Raw genomic sequence first — 26,833 nt, 5'->3', positions numbered from 1 at the left:
TTTGACTTGACTAATAAGAAACAACTAAAAAAAAAATTTTGACCAAATTAAACCAAAATTTCGAAATTTATTAGTAAAATAAGGGAAAGATATTTTTTTTTTGATTTAATGAAGAGGGAGAAAAACAACAAAATGACACAAGACACGAGAATTTAAGATAAAAACAAATAATGCATGCAAGAATACTTTGAATATCAAGATGAACACCAAGAACACATTGAAGATTATGATGAACATCAAGAACATATTTTTGAAAATTTTTAAGAAAAGAAACACATGCAAGACACCAAACTTAGAAATTTTTAATGTTTAGACACTATGAATTCGAAAATGCATATGAAAAACAAGAAAAGACACAAAATAAGACAAATTAAAGATCAAACAAGGAAAATCATCAAGAACAACTTGAAGATCAAGAAAGAACACATGCATGAATTTTCGAAAATTTTGAGAAGATAAAACATGCAATTGACAGCAAACTTAAAATTTGACACTAGACTCAAACAAGAAACACAAAATTTTTTGTTTTTATAGTTTTATTAAATTTGTGTATATTTTTCGAAAATTATTTTCGAAGAAGAAATTAAAGAAATTCAAAATTTTTAATAAGAATTCCAGGATTCCAGTAATGTTAGTCTAAAGCTTCGGTCCAAAAGATTAGACTTGGCCAAGTGGCCAGCCAAGCTTCAGCACAGAATTTTAATTGAGAATCCAAAGGCTCATGCAATGTTATTCTAAAGCTCTGGTCCAAAAGAATTAGACATGGCCAAATAGCCAGCCAAGCTTTAACATAACACATACAAGCATGTCCTTTCTACAATGGAAAGTGGAAACCTCAGTCCAAAAGATTAGACATGGCTTAACAGCCAGCCAGGTTTCAACATATCTCATGAAGCTCTAGAATTCATTTTTAAAAATTTTTGAATGAATTTTTCGAAAACACATATTTTATTTTTTTTTGTATTTTTTTTTCGAAATAAAAATAAAAAAATAAAAAGCTTAAACATAAAATAAAATTACCTAATCTAAGCAACAAGATGAACCGTCAGTTGTCCAAACTCGAACAATCCCCGGCAACGGCACGAAAAAAATTGGTGCACGAAATTGTGATTCACACTTTTCACAACTCCGCACAACTAACCAGCAAGTGCACTGGGTCGTCCAAGTAATACCTTACGTGAGTAAGGGTCGATCCCACGGAGATTGTTGGCTTGAAGCAAGCTATGGTCATCTTGTAAATCTCAGTCAGGCAGATTCAAATGGTTATGAGGTTTTGATAATTAAAAGATAAATAAAACATAAAATAAAATAAAGTTATTTATGTAATTCATTGGTGGGAATTTTAGATAAGCGTTTGGAGATGCTTTGTTACTTCGGAACCTCTGCTTTCCTACTGCCTTCTTCCAATCATGTGTGCTCCCTTCCATGGCAAGCTGTATGATCCTATCGGATGAAAAATACCAGGTAAGATCTCTACACGGCTAATCAACTGTCGGATTACTCGTCTCGGATGAAAAATACCATGTACAGCTACTGCACGGCTAATCATCTGTCGGTTCCCGCCAGCGTCGAAATAGGATCTCTCTATCCTTTTGCACACTGTCACTGCGACCAACATTCGCAAGTTTGAAGCTCTTCACAGTCATCCCATCCTAGATCCTACTCGGAATACCACAGACAAGGTTTAGACTTTTCGGATCTCAGGAATGCTGCCAATGGTTCTAGCCTATACCACGAAGGTTCTAACCTCCGGACTCGGTCCGTGGATTAGAAACCCAAGGGAATATACTCCGGCTGTCGTCCAATGACTACGTTGAACATCATGTAGACCGCTTGTGGTTGTAGGCACGCAGATCTTGGCTAAGCGAGTAACGAAGATAGTGGGTGATTGTGATGGGTCACCCCTTCATTCTGACTTAACTGAATTAAGTACAAGAGTATATCTTGGAGAAGAAGTAGGCGTGAATTGAGAGAAAAACAATAGTATTTGCATTGATTCATGAAGAACAGCAGAGCTCCGCACCTTAATCTATGAGGTGTAGAAACTCCATCGTAAAAAATACATAAGAGTGAAAGGTTTAGGCATGGCCGTGAGGCCAGCCTCTATGTCCAAGGTATGATAGTATATGATAGCATGCGAATACAATAGTAAAAAGTGCTATTTATATTAAACTAGTTACTAGGGTTTACAGAAAGTAAGTAACTAAGTGCAGATAGTGCAGAAATTTACTTCCGGGGCCCACTTGGTGTGTGCTGGGCTGAGCATTGAAGCTTTCACGTGCATAGGCTGTTCTTGTAGTTAAACGCCAGCTTAGGTGCCAGTTTGGGCGTTTAACTCCAGTTTTGGGGTCAGTTCTGGCGTTTTACGCCAGAAAGTTTTTGGCTGGATTTTAGCGCCAGTTTGGGCCATCAAATCTCGGGCAAAGTATAGACTATTATATATTGCTGGAAAGCCCAAGATGTCTACTTTTCAACGCGATTAAGAGTGCGCCAATTGGGTCTTTGTAGCTCCAGAAAATCAATAAGAGTGAATTGAGAGAAAAACAATAGTATTTGCATTGATTCATGAAGAACAGCAGAGCTCCGCACCTTAATCTATGAGGTGTAGAAACTCCATCGTAAAAAATACATAAGAGTGAAAGGTTTAGGCATGGCCGTGAGGCCAGCCTCTATGTCCAAGGTATGATAGTATATGATAGCATGCGAATACAATAGTAAAAAGTGCTATTTATATTAAACTAGTTACTAGGGTTTACAGAAAGTAAGTAACTAAGTGCAGATAGTGCAGAAATTTACTTCCGGGGCCCACTTGGTGTGTGCTGGGCTGAGCATTGAAGCTTTCACGTGCATAGGCTGTTCTTGTAGTTAAACGCCAGCTTAGGTGCCAGTTTGGGCGTTTAACTCCAGTTTTGGGGTCAGTTCTGGCGTTTTACGCCAGAAAGTTTTTGGCTGGATTTTAGCGCCAGTTTGGGCCATCAAATCTCGGGCAAAGTATAGACTATTATATATTGCTGGAAAGCCCAAGATGTCTACTTTTCAACGCGATTAAGAGTGCGCCAATTGGGTCTTTGTAGCTCCAGAAAATCCACTTCGAGTGCAGGAGGGTTAGAATCTAACAGCATCTGCAGTCCTTTTTAAGCCTCTGAATCAGATTTTTGCTCAGATCCCTCAATTTCAGCCAGAAAATACCCAAAATCACAGAAAAACACACAAACTCATAGTAAAGTCCAGAAATATGATTTTTGAATAAAAACTAAGAAAAATATAATAAAAAGTTACTAAAACATACTAAAAACTATGTAAAAACAATGCCAAAAAGGGTATAAATTATTCACACATCATTACCCTTCATACTTTCTATCTTATCTTTTGTATCCTTTTCATATCTTTAAAGATTTACTCAATTTTAAAACTGATATTTTTCTATCCTGTACCAAAGTATGAATCACATCTTCTTTATCTTTTATCTTTTTAATTTCGAAAACCCACCCTACCCCTCCCTATATATACTATTCGCACCACACATTCTCTCATCCACACTCCATTCGAATCCTTCTCCTCTTCTTCGTCTTCTTTACTTCTTTTTGCTCGAGGACAAGCAAACCTTTTAAGTTTGGTGTAGAAAGAGCCTTGCTCTCTCATCCATTCGAATTTCAAGGCTCCAAAAAGTGGTAAACCCACTCCAAGAAGCAAGAAAGAAGATGACTCAACAGCTGTTTTCAAACCTTTCAGATTCTACGCTAAGCAGCATGAAGAAAATTATTACAAAATAATAAGCAAGAGGACAGTGATCCCAGAGGCCAGATTCGATTTAAAAAAAGAGGAGTACCCTAAGATCCGAAAGTAGATTCGAAAGAGATGCTGGAAGACCCTAGCCAACCCTGTGACCAATGTTGGAATAACAATGGTCCATAAATTCTATGCAAATCTATGGATGATAGATAAGCAAAAGAAAGATGGACAAGGGTTCCATAATTTTCGCACCAAGGTGAGAGAGATCTTTAAATTACCCCACAAAGGGATGATCCAGATTCCTTTAATAGGAGGGTAGTAGCTAACCCAAAGCTGTTCCTTTAAGTTTTTGTTTTCCTTTTCTTTTTCCAATAAAGGTATAAAATGTTCCTCTTATCATCTCATTGAACTTGAATAAAATTTTGATTTTTTTAGGAGCAGTAAAGATGCATAAATTTTGAGTTATATAATAAGAATAGTTAAATTATTTGATGTGGTGGCACTGCTTTTACTTTCTGAATGCATGAATAAACAGTGCATGTTTGATGTTGGAGTTAAGAATGTTGGTTCTTGAAATAATGATGAAAAGGAGAAGTATTATTGGTAATCTGAAAAATCCAAAAACTGATTATTGAAGCAAGAAAAAGCAACAATAAGAAAGAAAAAGAAAGAAAAAGAAAAAGAAAAAGAAAAATTCGAAAAAAAAAAGCAAAAGAAAAAGACAAAGCCTATAACTCTTTAAACCAAAAGGCAAGAGCAAGGATCCAAGGCTATGAGCATCAATCGTTAGGAGGGCCTAAAAGAAACAAAATCTTGGCCTAACAGTTCAAATGAACTCCTTCCTTAACTATATGCTTGTGGTATGAAGGTGTCAAGTGAAAAGCTTGAGACTGAGCAGTTAAAGTCGTGATCCAAAGCAAAAGAGTGTGCTTAAGAACTCTGGACACCACTGGTTGAGGATTCTAGCAAAGCTAAATCACAATCCGAAAGGGTTCATCCAGTTAAATGTCTGTGGCATTTATGTATCCAGTGGTAATACTGTAAAACAAAGCGCATAGGGTCACGACCAAGACTCAAAAGAAGTTGTGTTCAGGAATAAAAAAGAACTAAACTAGGAGAATCAAGAGTATCATCTAGATTCTGAGTTCCTAAAGATGCCAATTATTCTGAGCATCAAAGGAAAGTGAGATGCCAAAACTATTCAGAACTGAATAACCACTAGTCCCGCTCATCTAATTGAAGCTGAGCTTCATTGAAAACTTTGAGATTAATTGTATCCTTCTCTTCTTTTTAATCCTACTTTGTTTTTGGTTGCTTGGGGACAAGCAACAGTTTAAGTTTGGTGTTCTGATGAGCGGATATTTTATACGCTTTTTGGCATCATTTTCATATAATTTTTATTATGTTTTGTTTAAGTTTTATTATGTTTTCATTGGTTTTAGTGCAAAATTCACATTTTTGGATTCAACTTTGAGTTTGTGTATTTTATGATGATTTTAGGTAATTTTTGGCTGAAATTGAGGAGCTTTGGAGAAGTCTGAGTCAGAGAAAGAGAAAGGACTGCAGATGTTGTCGGATTCTGACCTCTGTGCACTTGAAGGAGTATTTTTGGAGCTACTTAAATTTAAATAGCGCACTCTCAACGGCATTGGAAATCTAAGATTCAGGGCTTTCCAGCAATATATAATAGTCCATACTTTGCTCTGGAAATAAATGTCCAAAGCTTGCGTTCAACGCCAGCACTTCACCCTCTTCCTGGCATTGGACGCCCAAAAGGGAGCAGCTAGCGTCCAACGCCCAAAAAGGAGTCCAAAGCTGGCGTTCAATGCCCAAGAAGGGTACTAGCTCATGGAGTCATCCCTAGCTCAACCCAAACACTCACTAAGTGGGCCCCAGAAGTGGATTTTCGCACTATCAACCTAGTTTATCATATTTTTGTACTTCTTAGTTATTAGATTAGTATATATAGGAGAAGATCAACCATATTTAGGATCTTCTACCTCATCTTTTCTGATTCAAACATTTCATTACTTTTCTATAAGCTGTGAGTCACTAACCTCCTAGGTTAAGGTTAGGAGCTCTACTGATTCTTATGGATTAATAATATCACTATTCTATTTCAATCTATGCTTGATTCTATTCTAAGATGTATCTTTGTTCTTCATCCTAATGAATTGGGAGTGTAACTTCACCGTCATCCATATTCTATACGGGTTCTTGTGAGTCCTTGACAAGATAGTACTGAACCACAAGCTTGATTATATATCTCTTAGACGGCTAATCCACGACTTCATTGGAGACTTGGAGACATTTGTTCAACGAGGTACGGAGCAAATAGCGCCTTTGTGGTATAGGCTAGAATTGTGAAGCAGCATTCTCTGATCCAGAAGATCCGACCTTGTATGTCGCATTTTCTGTAGGATCACCAAGGGAATGGATTGCTAAAGCTTCACCCCCGTTCAGATTGGATGACCACTGACCTGGCGTTTGACCTGAAGCAGAGGAGACTAATGACCACTAACCTGGCGTTAATCACTTACAGCCTGCCATGGAATGAATCATCAGAAGTTGAAGTAGACAGTGAGAAAAGTTGATCCAGGAGGAGGAAGCATCTTCGAAGCCTCAACCGTTCTCTCATCATTGATTTCACACCAATCCAGTAACACTTTATTTATTCTATTTTTATGCGTTTTTCCATAACAACTATATTTTCTATCCGCTGACAAAGATCAACAAGGTAGCCGTTGCTTTTTCAAACCAACAATCTCCGTGGGGTTGACCCTCACTCACCTGAGGTATTACTTGGACAACCCGGTGCACTTGCCGATATATCTGTGCGGATATTACGGAGTCAATTTTGTGCACCAAAGAGATAGTGGTCTTTCAAAATGAAAAGAGAGAGTGCATGATTCTAATTTCAGGAAAATTTATTGTCAGATTTACCAATGGATAAATCCGACCGTAATGCATTGCGTGCAACCAAAACGTAATGGTCCGTTAATTTCTTTTTTACCGTCAAATTTACCGGCAGATAAATCCAACGACAATGTATTGCACCTGACCAAAGTGCAGCGTTCCATTAATTGAGCTTTACCGGCGGGTTTGGTAATTCCATTGGTAATGCTCGCACCGATTTTCCTTTTTTTTCCCCTCTATATATTACTGGAAGATTTACTATTTAAAATCGAATCCTCTGGTAACTTTTTTCTGGCGAATTTATTGCCAAATCTACCGGTAAAATCGCCGGTAATCCTACTGCTAACGTCCATCAGTAAATCCGACAGTATTTAGTGTTTCTCTTGTAGTGTAATTTTTGATAATTTGAAGCAACATGTGTATATATATAACTTGGATAATGTATCATGGAAGTTCTTGCCTATGAACCAAACATAGAAATGATTAATGTTGATTATAGTAATATTGCCTTACTGTCTAAATGTGTTTCTTTGTTATTTCTTCTTCTGTTATGGCAGGTGAATAATCTAATTGCTTAGCTACTTGGCACTGGGAAGTCTGCGATGTAATTCAAATTGGAACTCTTATTCTATATGAGGGTAGTTCTGCATTAGTTATTTGAGGAATTGCCAATGTAATACTTTGCAATTTGGAAAGTCTTTTATTCTCATCCATGATTATTTTGAGATAAAATGTTATTATATTTGGTAAATATTGTATATTTGTTATTAACATTGTGTATTTAATAAAATATATTATTTTGTGGTAATTGGTTTTAGTTTATTTATATTTTATACAAGTAATAATAATTATTGGTAAAAGTAACTTTGAGACTTTAGAAAAAGGTTGGTTGTTATTTCTTACTCATGTAAAAATAATGAGTATAATATAATTAAAAAAAATCTTAAAGTTTTGATGCGGAATTTTTGCGAAACCACAACTTGGCAAGTGCACCAAATCGTATCATATCAAGTAATACCACAGTGAGTGGGTTATCATTCCCACGAGAATTAATGGACTAGTCTTAGATGTTACTAGTGTCATTTATTCTAGTAGCTCATAAAAGCATTTCTAGATGTGTTTTTACATGTGTTCTGATACATCTAGTTTTAGTAATTATATACCAGAAATATTTTAAAATTATTTTAATCCATCTCGAAGGAAGCAAATCACAACTCTCCCTACACCCCAAGCCCTCCAAGGCTATCTCATTTCCCCTTTGTGGCCGAAAATTTGGAGGAGAGAAGAGAGAGAAAAGTTCTTGGTTCTTAATCTTCAAAGCTTGATTTCTTTTAAACTAAAACTCATATCAAAATTTTAATCCAACCAAAATGATCCTCTTTTCTTTCTCTTCACAATCACATGAGTAATCAAGGCTGAAAATAAGGTGAGATGGCTGTTCCCTTCCCCTTTGAATTCGTTTTTCAAGAACACATGTATAAACATGTGTTTTCTTGATGTTCTACCATAGATCCCTTGCTTAGCTTGACTTGTAGGCCAAAGATCTTCAATTTCCAGCAATTTTAAGGTGAGGATATCCTTCCTAAGCTACTGCTAAAGTTTCGTTTAGTTGATGGTTTAGAGTTTTAAAGTTTTTCTTAATATGTTTTAGGAGGAAAAAGTGCTCTAGGAATACCTAGACGCATTATCGAATTTGAGGCAGCAAATCAAGGTAGGTTTTGGTGAAATGAATCCTGATTAATTGTGTTTGAGTTGTATGATTGTTGTATTGTTTGGTTATGTTTGAAATTGATTGTTTATATGAGTGATTCTTGATGAAATTTTGGTGAAAATTTGATGAAATTCAAGATATGAATTTGTGTTCTTAGGCAGCTGGAAAAAATAAACACTTAGGGAGTGGTAATAACATGTTAGTGAGACAAAGATAAAGGAAAGATAAAAAGTTGAAGAAAATATAAAAATTGAAAAAAAAGTCGGTAAAGTTGCAATGACAGAAATAAATGGTGATTAGTGAGAAAACTAGGAGCAACATAATTAGTATTTGAGTTGCGCCTAGGGTTAGGTATAATATGAAAAGTTAAACTATTTCGGTATAGACTTCATGAACCTATACTTGGGACAAGCTGAGTATTCATACCGAAATTTATATAAGCTATAAATACATATGTTATATAGATAAATGGTATGCGAAATTGTTACTCAGGTTAGGTTGTAAAATTATTTTTTCGTTCTTTTCCTGGCAATGGCACCAAAAACGGATGCACAGAACCATGGTTCAAACATAACTTCACAACTTCGCATAACTAACCAGCAAGTGCACTGGGTCGTTCAAGTAATAAAACCTTACGTGAGTAAGGGTCGATCCCACGGAGATTGTTGGCATGAAGCAAGCTATGGTCATCTTGTAAATCTCAGTCAGGCGGATAATAATTGATTATGGAGTTTTCGAAAATAAATAATAAGTAGATAGAAAATAAAGATAGAAATACTTATGTATATCATTGGTGAGAATTTCAGATAAACGTATAGAGATGCTTTCGTCCCTCTGAACTTCTGCTTTCCTGTTGTCTTCATCCAATCAGTCCTACTCCTTTCTATGGCTGGCTTTATGTAAGGACATCACCATTGTCAATGGCTACTTTTCATCCTCTCTGTGAAAATGGTCCGATGCGCTGTCACTGCATGGCTAATCATCTGGAGGCATCACCGTGGTCAATGGCTACATCCTATCCTCTTGTGAAAATGGTCCAAATGCTCTGTCACAGTACGGCTAATCATCTGAGGTTCTCGATCATACTGGAATAGGATTCACCCTCCTTTTGCGTCTGTCACTACGCCCAGCACTCGCGAGTTTGAAGTTCGTCACAGTCATTCAATCCCAGAATCCTACTCGGAATACCACAGACAAGGTTTAGACTTTCCGGATTCTCATGAATGCCGCCATCAATCTAGCTTATACCACGAAGATTCTGATTAAGAGATCCAAGAGATAATCATCCAATCTAAGGTGGAACGGAAGTGGTTGTCAGGCACGCGTTCGTGGGGGAATGATGATGATTGTCACGTTCATCACATTCATGTTGAAGTGCGAATGAATATCTTAGAAGCGGAATAAGTTGAATTGAATAGAAAAACAGTAGTACTTTGCATTAATTCATGAGGAACAGCAGAGCTTCACACCTTAATCTATGGAGTGCAGAAACTCTACCGTTGAAAAATACATAAGTGAAAGGTTCAGGCATGGCCGAATGGCCAGCCCCCATGATCTAAGAACTAAACGTCACAAGATGTTCCTAAGATGAAAATACAATAGTAAAAAGTCCTATTTATACTAAACTAGTTACTAGGGTTTACAGAAGTAAGTAATTGATGCATAAATCCACTTCCGGGGCCCACTTGGTGTGTTCTTGGACTGAGCTTGAAGTTTACACGTGGAGAGGTCATTCTTAGAGTTGAACGCCAGTTTGTAACGTATTTCTGGCGTTCAACTCTGGCTTGTAACGTATTTCTGGCGTTTAACTCCATACTGCAGCGTAGAACTGGCGTTCAACGCCCTTTTGTGTCGTCTAAACTTGGCCAAAGTATAAACTATTATATATTGCTAGAAAGCCCTGGATGTCTACTTTCCAACGCAATTTGAAGCGCGCCATTTTGAGTTATGTAGCTCCAGAAAATCCACTTTGAGTGCAGGGAGGTCAGAATCCAACAGCATCAGCAGTCCTTCTTCAACCTCTGAATCTGATTTTTGCTCAAGTCCCTCAATTTCAGCCAGAAAATACCTGAAATCACAAAAAAACACACAAACTCATAGTAAAGTCCAGAAATGTGAATTTAACATAAAAACTAATGAAAACATCCCTAAAAGTAACTAGATTCTACTAAAAATAATGCCAAAAAGCGTATAAATTATCCGCTCATCACAACACCAAACTTAAATTGTTGCTTGTTCCCAAGCAACTGAAAATTAAATAGGATAAAAATAAGAGAATATACTATAAATTCCAAACTATCAATGAAACATAGCTTTAATCAGATGAGCGGGACTTGTAGCTTTTTGCCTCTTGAATAGTTTTGGCATCTCACTTTATCCATTGAGGTTCAGAATGATTGGCATCTATAGGAATTTCAGAGTTCAGATAGCGTTATTGATTCTCCTTGTTCAGTATGTTGATTCTTGAACACAGCTATTTTATGAGTCTTGGCCGTGGCCCTAAGCACTTTGTTTTCCAGTATTACCACCGGATACATAAATGCCACAGACACATAATTGGGTGAACCTTTTCAGATTGGGACTCAACTTTGCTAAAGTCCCCAATTAGAGGTGTCCAGGGTTCTTAAGCACACTCTTCTTTTGCTTTTGGACCTTGACTTTAACCGCTCAGTCTCAAGTTTTCACTTGACACCTTCACGCCACAAGCACATGGTGAGGGACAGCTTGGTTTAGCCGCTTAGGCCAGGATTTTATTCCTTTAGGCCCTCCTATCCACTGATGCTCAAAGCCTTGGGATCCTTTTTATTATCCTTGCCTTTTGGTTTTAAGGGCTATTGGCTTTTTTTACTCTTGCCTTTTAGTTTTAAGAGCTTTTGGCTTTTTCTGCTTGCTTTTTCTATTTTCTATTTTTTTTCGCTATTTTTTTCTATTTTTTTTTCTGCAAGCTTTTGTATTCACTACTTTTTCTTGCTTCAAGAATCATTTTTATGATTTTTCAGATTATCAAATAACATGTCTCCTTGTCATCATTCTTTCAAGAGCCAACATATTTAACATTCACGAACAACAACTTCAAAAGACATATGCACTGTTCAAGCATTCATTCAGAAAACAAGAAGCATTGTCACCACATCAATATAATTAAACTAAGTTCAAGGATAAATTCGAAACTCATGTACTTCTTGTTCCTTTGAATTAAAACATTTTTCATTTAAGAGAGGTGATGGATTCATAGGACATTCATAACTTTAAGACATAGTTACTAAATACTAATGATCATGTAATAAGACACAAACTTAGATAAGCACTTAACATAAAGAAAAATGAAAAACAGAGAATGTAAGAACAAGGAATGAGTCCACCTTAGTGATGGTGGCGTTTCCTTCTTGAGGAACCAATGATGTCCTTGAGCTCTTCTATGTCTCTTCCTTGTCTTTGTTGCTCCTCCCTCATTGCTTTTTGATCTTCTCTAATTTCATGAAGGATGATGGAGTGCTCTTGATGTTCCACCCTTAATTGTCCCATGTTGGAACTTAATTCTCCTAGGGAGGTGTTGATTTGCTCCCAAAAATTCTGTGGAGGAAAGTGCATCCCTTGAGGTATCTCAGGGATTTCTTGATGGTGAGCTTCCTCACGTGTGTCTTGAGCTCCATGAGTGGGCTCTCTTGTTTGCTCCATCCTTTTCTTAGTGATGGGCTTCTCTTCCTCAATGGGAATGTCTCCTTCTATGAAAGCTCCAGCTGAGTAACATAGATGGCAAATAAGATGAGGAAAAGCTAGCCTTGCCAAGGGAGAGGACTTTTCGGCTATTTTGTAGAGTTCAAGGGAGATGACTTCATGAACTTCTACTTCCTCACCAATCATGATGCTATGAATCATGATGGCCCGATCCACAGTAACTTCAGATCGGTTGCTAGTGGGGATGATGGAGCGTTGGATGAACTCCAACCATCCTCTAGCCACAGGCTTGAGGTCCAGTCTTCTTAGTTGAACCGGCTTGCCTTTGGAGTCAATCTTCCATTGAGCTCCTTCCACACATATGTCCATGAGGACTTGGTCCAACCTTTGATTAAAGTTGACCCTTCTAGTGTAGGGGCGTGCATCTCCTTGCATCATGGGCAAGTTAAACGCCAACCTCACGTTTTCCGGACTAAAATCTAAGTATTTCCCCCAAACCATGGTGAGATAATTCTTTGGGTTCGAGTTCTTACTTTGATCATGGTTCCTAGTGATCCATGCATTAGCATAGAACTCTTGAACCATTAGGATGCCGACTTGTTGGATGGGATTTGTTAGAACTTCCCAACCTCTTCTTTGGATTTCATGTCGGATCTCCGGATACTCATTTCTCTCTTGAGCTTGAAAGGGACCTCGGGGATCACCTTCTTCTTGGCCACAACATCATAGAAGTGGTCTTGATGAGCTTTGGAGATGAATCTTTCCATCTCCCATGACTCGAAGGTGGAAGCTTTTGTCTTCCCTTTCCCTTTTCTAGAGGGTTCTCCGGTCTTGGGTGCCATCAATGGTAATGGAAAACAAAAAGCTTATGCTTTTACCACACCAAACTTAGAATATTGCTCGCCCTCGAGCAAGAGAAGAAAGAATAGATGAAGAAGAAGAAGAAATGGAGGAGAGGGAGAGAGAGATGTGTTTCGGCCAAGAAGGGGGAGAGGGGGTTGTTTTGTGTGAAAATGAAGAAGAATGGAGGGCTTTATATAGGGAAGGGAGGGGGTAAGGTTCGGCCATAAGGGTGGGTTTTGGGTGGGAAATTGATTTTGAATTTTGAAGGTAGGTGGGGTTTATGAGGTAGATTTATGGGGAAGAGTGGATGGATGTGAGTGGTGAAGTGGTGATAGGGAAGAGAGATTGAGGTGATTGGTGAAGAGTTTTGGGAAAGAGTGTTTACTGGGAAGAGAGGATGAACATTGAGAAGAGGGAAGAGAGTGAGTGGTGGTAGGTGGGGATCCTGTGGGGCCCACAGATGCTGAGATGATCCTGTGGGGTCCACAGATCCTGAGGTGTCAAGGAATTGCATCCCTGCACCAATTAGGCATGTAAAATGCCTTTGCATGCAATTCTAGCGTTGAACGCCAGCCAGATGCTTGTTTCTGGCGTTCAGCGCCAGCTCTTCCTCAGTGTGCATTTCTGGCGTCTGAACGCCAGGATGCTGCTTGTTTCTGGCGTTCAACGCCAGAAACATGCTCTGTTCTGGCGTTGAACGCCAGACAGATGCTCCTTACTGGCGTTTAAACGCCAGTAAGATCATAAGGTGTACTTCAACGAATTTTGGGTGTATTTCTTAAATTCTTTGGGTGTAGTTTTTGTAATCCTTTGGGTGTATTTCTGTAATTCTTTGGGTGTATTTCTATAATCGTTTGGGTGAATTCCTGTAAACGTTTGGGTGTATTTCTGTAATCCTTTGGGTGTATTTCTGTAATCGTTTGAGTGTATTTCTGTAATCGTTTGGGTGTATTTCTAAAGTTCCATTATCTTCAAATTTGGCAAGAAACTCGTTTTCATGGAGGAAGAAGAAGAAGAGTCGTTTATAATGCATGGTGAGTAACGCGCTTTGGAAACAGGAAGTGGTTGAATAACGTGCGTTTATTTACTCTTGAATGTGGGAGTGTAATGCTTGTTTTTTGTTGGGCTTGTGCCAACTTGTAAGACTTGTAAGCCAAAAAGACTTGTATGTGTAGCAGGCCTCTTAGGAGTTTGGGACAGCCCAATATTTCATTGGTCATGACTTATGATTATTTAATAAGTGTGGGTCTTTTATGGCTAGATTAATATAAAAGGGATTTTTCTATCTTGTGTGGTGAACAAAGAAAGAAAATTGGCTATGTTCAAAGAAGACTAACCACCATACCCTAGGTCGCAGAGAAATACAGTTTGCTAAGATTTTCATATTTTACGTCTTGCTGAATTTTTTGTTAAGTCTCCTTTAGAGACTACCACCATGAAAGATGGATTTGTGAGAGGTGGGGCATCTAGATCTTATACGCCGAAAAACACACCCAAAAAAGATGAAGAGACTTCCAAAAAGGAGCTGAAAAAGAGCAAAATTGCAACTCAAGGGGACGAATTCTCGACAAGGAAGCCAATCCAGCTAGAGTTGAAGACTGGATGGTGGATGACACAAGGAACTTAATGGAGGAGCCCACTATCCATGAGTTGGCTGCTGTGGAGGAGATAGGTGTTAGTAAAATAGCAACTAAAAAGATTTTCTTTTGCCTCAATGGTAAAAAAAAGGAAACCAGGCATACCAAGAGGGAGAGGCGTCTCAGAAGCACAAGGAGGAGGAGACAGTCATGCAGGATGATATGAAAGCTGATGAAAGTGATGATGACTTGGATATTCTCATAAAGAAGTTGCCAAATGGATTATACAACTTAGTCATTAGTGAAGGAGTGCAGAGGGAATTACGAAAAGATTGATGGAAGACCATCATTGTCAAGATCTTGGGGAGGAAGATCTCTCTCATTACTCTCAAAAGGCGTTTGGAGGCTATGTGGGATAATATGGGGAGTATAAATGTTATTGATCTAGGAAATAATTTTTTCTTAATAAAATTCCATAATTCTAGTGATCTGGACTACGCTTTGATGGAGGGGCCATGGAAGGTATTGGATCACTACCTTACTATTCGGCTATGGAAACCGAATTTCAATCCTACCACGGCAGTAATTGATAAGATAGCAGTCTAGATTTGACTGCCAAAATTGCCTATTGAATATTATCATAGAGCCATTTTACAGAAGATTAGTGGGATTGTGGGAAGAACCATTAAACTTGACACTAATATAGTTGAGATCACAAGAGAAAAGTTTGCACGTTTGTGTGTGGAGGTAGAACTGGACAAGCCCCTGGTATCCCAATACCTTATAAATGGACAAGTGCACAAAATTGTATATGAAGAAATTCATCAAGTTTGCTTCCAATGCGATAAAATTAGGCACGAGAAAGCTAACTGTCCAGAAAACAACAAAGCAAAAATGCAGTAGAGCAAGCTCAGGCAGAGAGGGAGAAAGGAAAATGAGATGGATCATATGTTGAAGGAGAGGGTAGAAAATGAATTACAACAAAAAGTCATGGAAGCTTCCAACGACAATTTTGGACCATATATGCTTGTACAACGTAATACACGTGGAAAGAAAGGAGTGAAAATTGGAGTAGGTGCGAGTAAAGGTGATGATAAGAATTAAAAAGGAAGGAATGTGGGTACAGGGAGACATGCATCTCGATTCGAAATTTTGCATATTGAAAATGAGAAGGTATAAGAATTACCTAATCATGAGGTGTCAGAAGCTGAGGCCACTAATGATAAAAGAGGAAATGACAAAGCATCCCAACCCAAATTAACTAGAGTTAACAAACAGAATAAAGACCAAACCCAACATCCCCTGACCAAAGCCAGCTCCAAACAAGCCCACACTAACAACGATAACCCAAAAGCCAAAGATGTAAACACAAATGTAACCACAAATCTAAAACAGAAACCACAAAGAGAAACCTAAAACCAAGTCACACAGATTGGCCCAAACCTAAACACACACAAAGACCACTTATTAACAACCAGCATGATATTTAACAGCCCCCTAAACTATTTCCAGGAGAATTGGGCTGAATCTGAAGCCCACAGCCCAAACCAATCCGTAGAAGTTTCAAATACTGGAAAATAGGTGATTATGATGGAAAAACCACATGATCCTAAGCCCCCCAATTTTAACGCAGAATTTATTTCAATAAACTTTAGTGACCCCATCAATGCCATAATACCTGTAGAGAAAGAAATATTAGTATTAGCTAATGACAATATGGAAGAATCTCCCCTTCAGGGGGATGAAATGAAATGCTTGTAAACAGGCTTTCCGTCTGGATACCTCCTTGGAAGGATGCTTCTCTGGGAAGATACCCCATCCTTATAAATATAATGATTATTCTAGTCTGGAACATTAGAAGGGTAGTGAATGTAGCCACAATTCGCACTCTAAAGGAAATTTGATAGCAGAAGAAGCCAGACATTGTTCTGCTTTTTGAGACAAGGTGCAAAAGTAGAAAAACTCAGGAGGTAACTAAATTCATTGGTTTTCAGTTTTATATTGTAGAGGAGGCTATGGGTTTTTCAGAGGGCATCTGGGTGTTATGGAATAACCCCCATTTTAAAATACAGCCCATAGAACTATTTCACCAATACATTCACTTAGATTAACAAACACCGGAGTTAGAAAATAGAATCTAACGACTGTCTATACCAGCCCCCATGAGAGAATCATAAAGGAGTTTTTTGACAAAATTAAAAAATAGCTGATGAGATTCAGGATCCTTAGATGCTATTGGGAGATTTTAATGAAATTGCTAAAATGGGAGAAAAGAAGGGAGGGATCAGAATTGATGATTATGCTTGTCAAAAGTTTAGAGAATGGATAAACAAATGCAAACTCATTGATATTGGCTTTGTGGGATCGAAGTATACCTGAAAAGAGGCAAAGGGAAGGATTGGATAGAGTCTTCAAAAGGTTGGATAGAGCTTTAGCTAATGCAGAGTGAATAACAAAATTTGGTGATGCTAGAGTGAAAATCCTTCCAAGGGTGTATTCAGACCATCACCCTTTATTGGCAGTTTTAAGACCGAATCGAATTGATAGGGGGGAGAAACCTTTTTCATTTTGAAGTCATATGGGCTACACATCCGGAATTTAGTGAGTTCATTTAAAGGAGTTGGAACCAAAATAACCATTTTTATCATAACTTGAAAACTCTCACCCAAAAACTTAAAATTTGGAACAAATAGATCTTTGGTCATGTTCTTAGAAAGAAAAGAAGCTTTTTGAACCGGCTGGAAGGTATTCAAAGGAATGACGCATAAGGAAGAAACAGTTTTCTTCAGAGATTAGAAAAGGAGCTCTTAGCAGAATTAGAAGAGATTCTGAATCAAGAGAAAATTATGTGGATGCATTAATCAAGGCAGCAATTTGTTGTTGATGCGAACCGAAATACGAGATTTTTTCACACGAAGACTATGATTAGAAGGAGCAAAAACAGAATGCTAAAGCTACGAGACAGAGAGGGGAACTGGTGTAAGGACATGAGTGAGTTACAAAAAACAGCAGTGGAGTTCTACAAAGATTTATACCTAGATGATATAGATGACACTCCTGCTTTATTTACGCGAACCATATACCCTCCTCTAGAGGTGATTGATGACAACTCCCTTCAAAAAACTCCTTTGGAGACTGAAATTCAGCAGGCTCTGTTTCACATTGGATCGTTTAAAGCACCTAAGGAAGATGGATTTTCAGCATTCTTTTTCAAGGAGTATTGGGATACGGTTAAGGAGAATTTTTGCAAATACGTTGAGTTTTTGTAGAGAAATCCAGAAGAAATCAGAGACACTAACCAAACTCTCTTAGCCCTTATACCCAAATTGGAACAGCCAAACTTTATCACTCAATTTTGCCCTATTACACTATGTAATGTGGTATATAAATGTATCACAAAGATTTTGGTGGCTATAACCAAACCGAAGCTTGTTGATAGAATAGCTCCTTACCAGTCTAGTATTGTACCTGGAAGACAACATTATCATTGCTAAGGAGATGACACGTGACATAAAGAAGATGAAGGGGAAGAGAAAGTTTATGGCCATCAAGATAAATTTTGAAAAGGCTTATGACAGACTAGGATGGAAATTTATTAAGAAGCTTTTGGAGTTTGGGGTGGGAGGACATGCTAAGAGAATTATCATGAACTGTGTCTCAACTGTCTCCTTTAAAGTCCTCTGGAATGTATGCAAATCGGAAGAGTTCCAGCCAACACGAGGAGTGAGGCAAGGAGACCCCATATCTCCTTACTTATTTGTGATTGCTATGGACAAGCTCTCCCATCTTATAAAGGATAGAGTTATTGAAAGAAGCTAGAAACCTATGGTTGCTGGAAGGGATGAACCACCATAGCCCACCTACTTTTCGCCGACGACCTTCTTATTTTTGCTAAAGTTTCGGAGGCACAAATGGAAGTGATCAATGAAACTTTAGCAGTATTTTGTGATGTATCGATGCTAGGGATAAATGCGTTAAAAACGTCTATATTGTTTTCTAAGAACATGGAACAGAACCTCAGAGAAAAAAATAGTCCAGAAGAGTGGATATAAAGAGGTGCCATACCTTGGGAGATATTTGGGTGCCATGATTACAAATGACAGAAAGGGAAAGGACAACTTTAAAGGTACACTGGAAAGAGTGAAGAAGAAGTTAAGTGGCTGGAAGGCTTCTTGTCTGTCCTTTGCAGGATGAGTCACCCTAGCACAGTCAGTAATAGCCCCGTCTTTGAACTTTGATATGATGCATATGCAAATTCCTAAAGGGGTCTGCACTGATATAGAGAAACTACAGAAGAAATTTATATGGGGAGAGAAAGGTAACTCAAGAAAAATACATATGATAAAGTGGGATACTACATGAAGAGCCAAAGGAGAGGGGGGACTTGGATTTAAACGAATTGTGAAAATGAATCAGGCTTTCCTCATGAAAGTTGTGTGGAGGCTGTTCAATGAGCAAGATAGTATATGGACAAATGTCTTGTATAGTAAGTATGGAAGGAAGCTAAATTTAATCTATGAAATGAGAAGCCCTTCTATTGATTCATAATTTTAGAGGAGCTTGGTTAAGATTGCAGAAGATGTCAAAAAAAATATAAGTTTTTCTCTAGAAGATGGAAGAACCATAAGATTCTGGAAAGACGTGTGGATCAGAGGAGAACCCCCTCTAATTGAAATTCTGAATCAGGATTCTATTCAGAAAGATATGAGAGTCAGAGAATTAATTACTAGGGAAGGCACCTGAAACATACAGAGACTAAGAAAATGGCTGCCAGAAACACTTCTAAAGAAAATACATGCAGCCCCCCCTCCCCCAAGAGATAAAAGGGGAAGTGATTCCATAATGTGGACGCTCACTTATGATGGTAATTTTTCTGTTCGCAGTGCCTACTATTATCTAATCCCCCAGGACAACACACAATATGAAGTTTGGAACCTAATTTGGTCTTGGAAAGGACCACAAAGGATAAAATATTTTCTTTGGCAAATCACACATAAAAGATTCATGACAATAGATAGAAGAAGAAGGATCTTTGGAAGCTCACCTGATTGTCACCGGTGTCACGGAACCCCTGAAACCATAATCCACGTTCTTAGAGACTGCCCTGTAACGTCCCGAGTTTGGACACAGCTCCTTGATCCCTCCAAGATTCAAGAATTCTTTAGAGCTCTATTCAAATACTGGCTAAGATGGAATCTGTCCACTGAGTTAGGGGACCAAAACCAGCATGACTGGACCTCAATCTTCGTCATCGCTTGCTGGTAGCTATGGAAGTGGCGTAATCAAGAAATCTTCACCTATCCTGATAAGCGTCCGCAAGATCCAGTGACTTTTATTAGGCAATATGTTGTTGAGAATGAAAAGGCATTTGATAAAAATAAAATTTTTTTAGGAAGTAAAGAAGAATAACGGAGATCCTTATAGCCTGAACGCCTCTCCCGAAGGGATGGGTCAAAGTTAATACGGATGAAACTTCTGTTGGCAACTCTAGAGATGTCGGATGCAGTGGCGTGGTTAGAAATGAAGAGGGAAGGTGGATAGCTGGGTTCATTATGAACATTGGACATTGCTCTACTTTTGAAGATGAGTTATGTGGAGTCTATCAAAGCATAAAATTGGCGAAAGACTTGGGGTTTAAAAGGATAGCAGTGGAAACAGATTTAAGGTCGGTTTGGCAAGTGCTAAGGAAGAAGAAGTGACGAAAACAGCAAACAAATCCTCTTGTTAGAAGCATAGAAGCTCTGTTTGAAGATAATAGGCAGATAAGACTTTCACATATCTATAGCGAAAGAAACCAAGTAGATGATTGGCTATCTAAAGAAAGTACTAAGTATCCCATAGATGTTTACTTTTTAGATAACTTTCCTAGAGAAGTGGGACAGTTTTTGGTTAATGATGCAAGAGGGATCTTATTACCCCATACTATAATTGCTTAGTTTTTTTTTGGGCCTTAGGCTCCATTTGAAAACCAAAAAAAGAAAGAGAAAATCAAACCAACTTTGATTGGTCGAGTGATCAGCTCACTCATCTGCTTAAACAAGTGTCAGTAGTTCGAATTCCGCCTTGTACATACAGCAACCCATTGACTAGCGATAGACCCTTAAATGAGAGCTCAGATCCGCAACGAATTTGTCCTTAACCTGTCGAGTTAAGAGATACGTAAGTAATCAAAAAAAAAAAAAATCAAAATTTTACATAAAATTAAAAAGATAAATTAAATATGTAAAATATAAAAGATGACCTCATTTCGCACTTTTCAGATGAGTCGAGTAAGATTTAGTGCTTCAATTAACCTTTGTTTTGCATCTAAGCTTTGTTTTAGCAACTCTATTAATTTTTTCCACCATTTCTAAGGTTCTTTTTCGGATGGAGGCGAAGACAATTCGTCGATTTTTCAGGCTTCCAGTAATCGATGGCGAACGACCAGTCTCATAGGCAATGAAAGACAAATTCCTCATGATTGTCGCAGTGGGAACATGTGGGACTAACCGAGTGAATCTTTATTGTGCAATCTCCTCTTCACTAGTAAGCCTTCATGTATGACATTTCATAAAAAAAAAAATAATCTTTGGCTGATACTTCAACTCCCAGATTATAGACCATAACTCCTTCTTTATGTTTCTCACACAAGAACTCAATAGGTGGGTGAAAAAAAGTTAAAAGCAATTTTATAGTCCGTAGCAACAATGTACGACCCAATCTTGGTGCTTAGCCAGGTAATCTCATCTTCTTCCGGTGTGATTACTTTTTAGATTATTGCTGCTACTTGTTTTAAGTTAAATATCTCTAAAATTAATGTTTGGTTCAATTGTCTGTTTGATAACATAATGTCTCATACTGTTTCTGTTTAAAAATCAATGTGAGGATTAATAATTAGAGGCATCGAATTAAATATTTTTACTCAATTATTCTCTTTTATTCTAACCCAATTTTCTTTGCCTATTTTATTTAATTAAATTGATATTCTAACGACTATAGTTATAAGGAGACATATTAGAATTATAAATTTAATTTTTTTAAAATGAAAAAAATAAAATTTTAATACATTTATTTTATATTTATTAAAAAAATTAAAATTATTCCATAATAATAAATTTATCATGTTCTCGAATAGCATATATTAGTTAAATTAATAATCTAAAATAAAAAAATCATCGGTTGATGACTCATCACTCATCAGCAACTGTTAGCAGAGAAGCCAACGAGGGAATTAGCGAGATCGAAACTGACACGTGTCCCCTGCTGCTGAACATTCCCAATGATGGACAGGGGCGAGTTCGTGGGAGCGAACGCAAAGCAGAAGGTGCCAACGGAGTCAACCGGTATCAGGTAAGTGTTAGCATCCAAGGTCAAGACCATCCCACCTTCAAAATGAAACGACACCGTCGGAACCTCCACACTGCCCATCGACGACATGTCGTAGCACGTGTCAAACAACGACATCCCTCTCGCCATCGCCAACCCCTGAGTCCCACTTAAAAACGCCCTTCTCAGCCACTCATACACCTCCCTCCGTAACCGCGTCACCGCCGTCCCCGAATCAACGATCACCCCTCCGATACCCCCCGCCGGATCCGCCGCAAATAACGATTCTGGAATCGGAAGCAGCTCGCCTCCTACACCGATCCCTTGGAGCCCTACGTAGTAGAATGTCTCGAACTCCGAGTTGCGGCGTAGCGGCGCGGTGACGGCATTCCTAGGAAACGGCGAGTCAAACTCGAGAGTAGAGACCTTGTCAGAGTCGCGATCCACGAGGCAGTATGAAAACGACGTCGAATTCAGCTGAGCCGGAAAAGATAAGGTTCCGCCGCCGAGTCCGAGCAACCCTGCTGCTCCGATGAACAAGCCTTGGTTGTTGTGGCCGCAGCCGATGGCGATGTTTGTGACGGAGCTTTGGCCAATGGTGATGGTTTCGGTGACGAATTCACCGACGGTATAGGAACCATCGCCATAGGAGACCTCGTAGAGGCAGTTGCTGTTGAGACACTGAGATTCGTCGAGCAATTGACAGTGAGTTGAGTCGCAGGAGAGTGGGTGAAAGGAAGACGATGAGTTCGGGTCGAATATCGGGTCGGATTGGCGGTAGCAACCGGAGCAGGGTGAGCATTGCACCCAGCTGATGTCACTGCCAGTGTCGAGGACCATGTAGACAGGATTCGGTGGCTCGCCGATTCCGACTCGGGAGAAGTACTCGCCGCTTCCCTGACTAGTTCCGGAGACGATGGGTCCCTCAAGTTCCGAGACGCTGAAGGATTGTGAACGAGTTAGGAGGGTCGTGACTCGGGCTGAGTCGCGCTCGAGTCGGGATAAAGTGAGGGACTTGTAGTCGTGGTGTGTTGGCTTCTGAAGTGATACTCGAGAATGAAGATGCAGAGAGAGCTTTGATGATGGCGTAGAACTGAGTTGCTCTTGTTGTTTGTGGTGGTTGAAGTCGAGAACTTGAAGGGTTTTTTGAATGGAGGCAGTGACATCGAGGAACGTGGTTTTAGGTATGTGATGGGGTGTGGTGCGAGAGTGTGCCAACGGGGAATCACAGATGATGATGATGAAGAGGACGATGACGGAAAACAGAGGAGCCATTGGAACCTGAAATGAGAGTGCATGGTGTGAAGAGTATGTATAGGGCAGCAGCAGAGGCATGATTTCACGTAAGAAAATGGTATTATTATTGCTGTATATGGCAAGCTTGGCCATTGCCATAGTTTATCATTATTGCTGCTTAGCTCTCTTTGCTTCGGTAATTAATTTACTACTAGTCTCATGATTCATGAACTTCGCATTTTTATCTTGCTTTCTTTTTCATTAAGTTGGTTGTAGTAAATAGTAATCTTTTTCTTCTTTGGGAAAGCAGAAAGGAGCTGGGTAGTGACTAGTGAGAGCCTCTAGTACTTGTTTTTGGTTTTGGTTGACCAACTTAGACTTGTTAAAGAAGAGTTAAGAGGTATGATTATCTGGTCTGTGACCCATTTAGGCATGCCTTGAAAGTGGGATTGTGTCTGAAGTTTGAACTCGTGGGTGTTATCATTACATTTTGCTGCCATTTTTGGATCTAATCTTTTCGGGTGAGTTATAGCATATGCACCTGTCAAGATGAGGAGAAGGATGTATCTCTCACCTCTGACACAAGTAAATGTTTTGCTGTCCAGTTTTTTATAATTTTTAAAAGAACCATTTGATTAATCTTAAATTATTCAATGGCCTATAATAAAAATAATATTTTTATAATTGCCCCATTTTGGACACATGGGCCTTACTAGCCAATGATTCAACGTGTTTGCTTCCAATAACAAAAATTAAAAATAAAAAATATTTAAGACAAAATAAAAACTAAAAACTAAAATTACAAAAATTAAAAACATTGAAAACTAAAAACTTTAAAATCAATCCACCACTAATATGGATCGGATCCCAAACCTGCAACCACAATGTATTAAAGGCAAGACGTGGGAATAAAAAATATCTAATGAAAATAATTTTTTAAACAATGAAAAAAATTATTTCATTTTATATAGGTGGCTTCGAGTAATTTATAGGTGGAGTATTTATTTTTATCAGTCCCTTTAATTTATGATTTATTATTTACTTATAAAAATAAAAGAATAATCAATTACAATTATACATGTACAAAAATTAATGCCATTATACATTATCAAAAAGATATAATTTCATTTGTTTTTGATGAAAAATATTGCACAAGACTTCACTAGTACAGGTTGAGAATAGGATTAAGGATTCAGTCTTTCGTAACGATAGAATCGGATTTCGTCAGAATGGTACATATTGATGAGTGGAAATTAAAGTTTACGGATATCGATAAGTGCATTGAATCACTCAAATAATACTACGGTGAGTGAATATTTTTTTTACAAAGATTAAAAGATTGAGCAAGCAAATATCAGATTAAATGTCTGATTAAATTAAAAGAACCTGGATTGAAGATGGCAAGATTGAGAGCTTTAAAACTTAAATGCTTGAATGCTTACAGACAGAGAGCTTGAATGTTGATTTAAGAGAAGACAATGATGGTGAGAATTAAGGGTTTTGGATGTTTATTCTTTTAGATAAATTAAACCTCGTTTACTTATCTTGAAGTTTGTAAAAATTCTTTGCGACAAATCTTTAGTAATTGATTTTCAATTTCTTGATTTCTCAGTTTTTCAAGCATTAATTAGTCGTCAATTAATTAATCAAGAGATTAAGTGCAAAAATTGATTTAGTTTTCTAATAAGATTTAAAAGTAGTTCTTAGGTCGAATTACATGTCACATATTCAAATTAGTCCTATCCAGTTAAATCTTTAGAAGAAAAACATCATTTTTAAAAATTGTTCTAATCCAAATTATATGACTTACTAAATTCTTCAACATGACTTACTAAATTCTTCAAGTATTTATTAGAAAAAAATATTAGTAGATATTATAATCATATTAATTTTTAAAGTTAAGTTAAACCTATTTGATTTCTAATCTGGTATTTTTTCAAAAAAAATATTATTAAACCATCTTCACTATATACACAATTTTAAATCTAGCAACAACAACAACAACAACAACAACAACAACAACAACAACAACAACAACAACAACAACAATAATAAGAAGAAGAAGAAGAAGAAGAAGAAGAAGAAGAAGACAACACAACAACAATAACAATAGCTTAATTAAGCTCTTTTTGAAAAAATAGCTCAAAACAAAAAATGTTTATATTAAAAGTAGTTTATAAATAAGTTATTTTGTATTTGGTTTTTTAGTTCTAAAAGTACTTAATTTAAAAGAAATGTGATAAAAAATAAATTTATTATGAGAGAATTTATTTTTTTAACTTTTCCATAAACACTTAAATAACTTTTTAGAAAGTTACAATTTGATTTTAAAAATTGTACCAGACATTAATATTATATATTTCATAAGTTAAAAGTTAAAACAAGTTATTTATGAATCTATCGAAACATGCCATAAGTATAATCAAATAGGAGTTTGTATAAAATTAATTTTGATAAAAAGTAAGTTTGTGTTAACATGATTTATGTTTGACAATCTTTATATCAAAATGACTTATAGTAAAATAAATATTATTTGGATTATACTATTCAAAATTATTTTTAGATGAAAAATTACTAAAAGAGACATCAATTTAAATATTTTTTATATTATCTTATCATCTTAATTTAGATATTTAAATAGATCTTATTAATTAATTTTATAATTAATAAGAGACATCAATTAATCACTTCTGCGTTCAGAGAAATAAAATGTTGTTAAACATAAAGATAAAGCGTTTAAAAAACTCAAATGTGCTTTTCTCTTTCCCAATGCGTTTCTTAAACACATCCTAAAATGTTCACTTTTAAAATCATTGAAAATTAATTTAGATCATTACTCCACTAAAAAATAAACTAAAAAATAATTTATCTACCATAATAAAATCTTAAAATTAAATCTGTGTATTAATTTTATTTGAAACTATTAAAATCTTTAGAACTGATTTGAATTAATTACTCAAAACGAATTAACCGCCATCACAACAAACGCTCTCTCTCTCCTGGACTTGGGGTTTTTTTCCGAGCTGGGACTGGGTAAAGAAGACCCAACCTAAAAACACACCACTCCTAAACCCATTAGATCACCAGCTTCAGAGGCTCACCCTTACATTCTATGGTGGCTGAATCTCCACCATCTGCAGTTGCTGGCTCCTCCGCCTCAATGACCACACAAAGTCGTTATTGTCAGAGGTATCTCCAAATTTCACTGTGACCCAGACCAACTCAGACCTGAGTTGTTCCCCATGTAATGAGAATGCGTCCTATCTTCCTCCTCAATTTGCTCAAGTTGATGAGCCACTGTCCTTTCCGGTGCTTCTGACCCTTCCTCCGGTAGATCCAAGTCGGATTGGGAATTCTTTTTGTACATGGTAATTGGTAAGGGCCAGATAAACCCGACTCAAACTCACAAGGATCTAGTAACAAACAAACCATGAGACTAATCTTTCTATCACTTCTCTCACCTAACTCAATTAAAATAAAAAGCAGCACTTCAGTTCCTCTGCTGCAATTCCAATATGCCTATGCACTGATCTCGATCAAAATAGAGGCGAACGGAAGTATTGAAAAAGTCGAACTCATGCTGTTACTGTGCTACTGGTTTTAACACAATATAAGCCCCAACTAGATCAAACAACTCGCCAGCCACCAAAAAATCGGTTTCAGCCTCACCCCAAGATTTTTTGCCATTTACAAACTAGCCCCCAATGGGGCCAAATTCAAACTCCACCCATTAACTACTCCCCCTTCACCGGTGAACATTGTACCTGACACATGCTACGTCACCGTACCTCATCTACGTGTGGCACTCCTTCAAGCTGGACACCAATGCAGAAAG

At 37.5% G+C, this 26,833-nt stretch overlaps 1 long non-coding RNA gene and 1 pseudogene across 3 annotated transcripts; both read right to left on the bottom strand.

Moving 5' to 3' along the window:
• Positions 1-9,769: 9,769 nt before the first annotated feature.
• On the bottom strand, positions 9,770-20,314 carry LOC107619803 (uncharacterized). 2 transcript variants are annotated; one of them, XR_015899758.1, is made up of 2 exons: positions 19,502-20,314; positions 9,770-10,427 (listed from the first exon to the last, which is right to left on the bottom strand). It is a non-coding gene; the product is annotated as an uncharacterized LOC107619803 (long non-coding RNA). The 2 variants fall into 2 exon arrangements; XR_001615803.3 differs by lacking the exon at positions 9,770-10,427 and adding an exon at positions 13,690-16,135.
• A 1,319-nt stretch (positions 20,315-21,633) lies between these two features.
• Positions 21,634-23,236, bottom strand: LOC107616182 (protein ASPARTIC PROTEASE IN GUARD CELL 1 pseudogene; annotated as a pseudogene). The gene has a single exon (XR_015899911.1). The product of XR_015899911.1 is annotated as a protein ASPARTIC PROTEASE IN GUARD CELL 1 pseudogene (transcript).
• Between the last annotated feature and the right edge of the window lie 3,597 nt (positions 23,237-26,833).

This window comes from Arachis ipaensis, chromosome B9 (genome assembly GCF_059453495.1).
Source record: "Arachis ipaensis isolate K30076 ecotype BB chromosome B9, ASM5945349v1, whole genome shotgun sequence".
NCBI lineage: Eukaryota > Viridiplantae > Streptophyta > Magnoliopsida > Fabales > Fabaceae > Arachis > Arachis ipaensis.
Note: the sequence above shows the minus strand (reverse complement) of the source record. Positions and strands in the feature narration are given on the sequence as shown.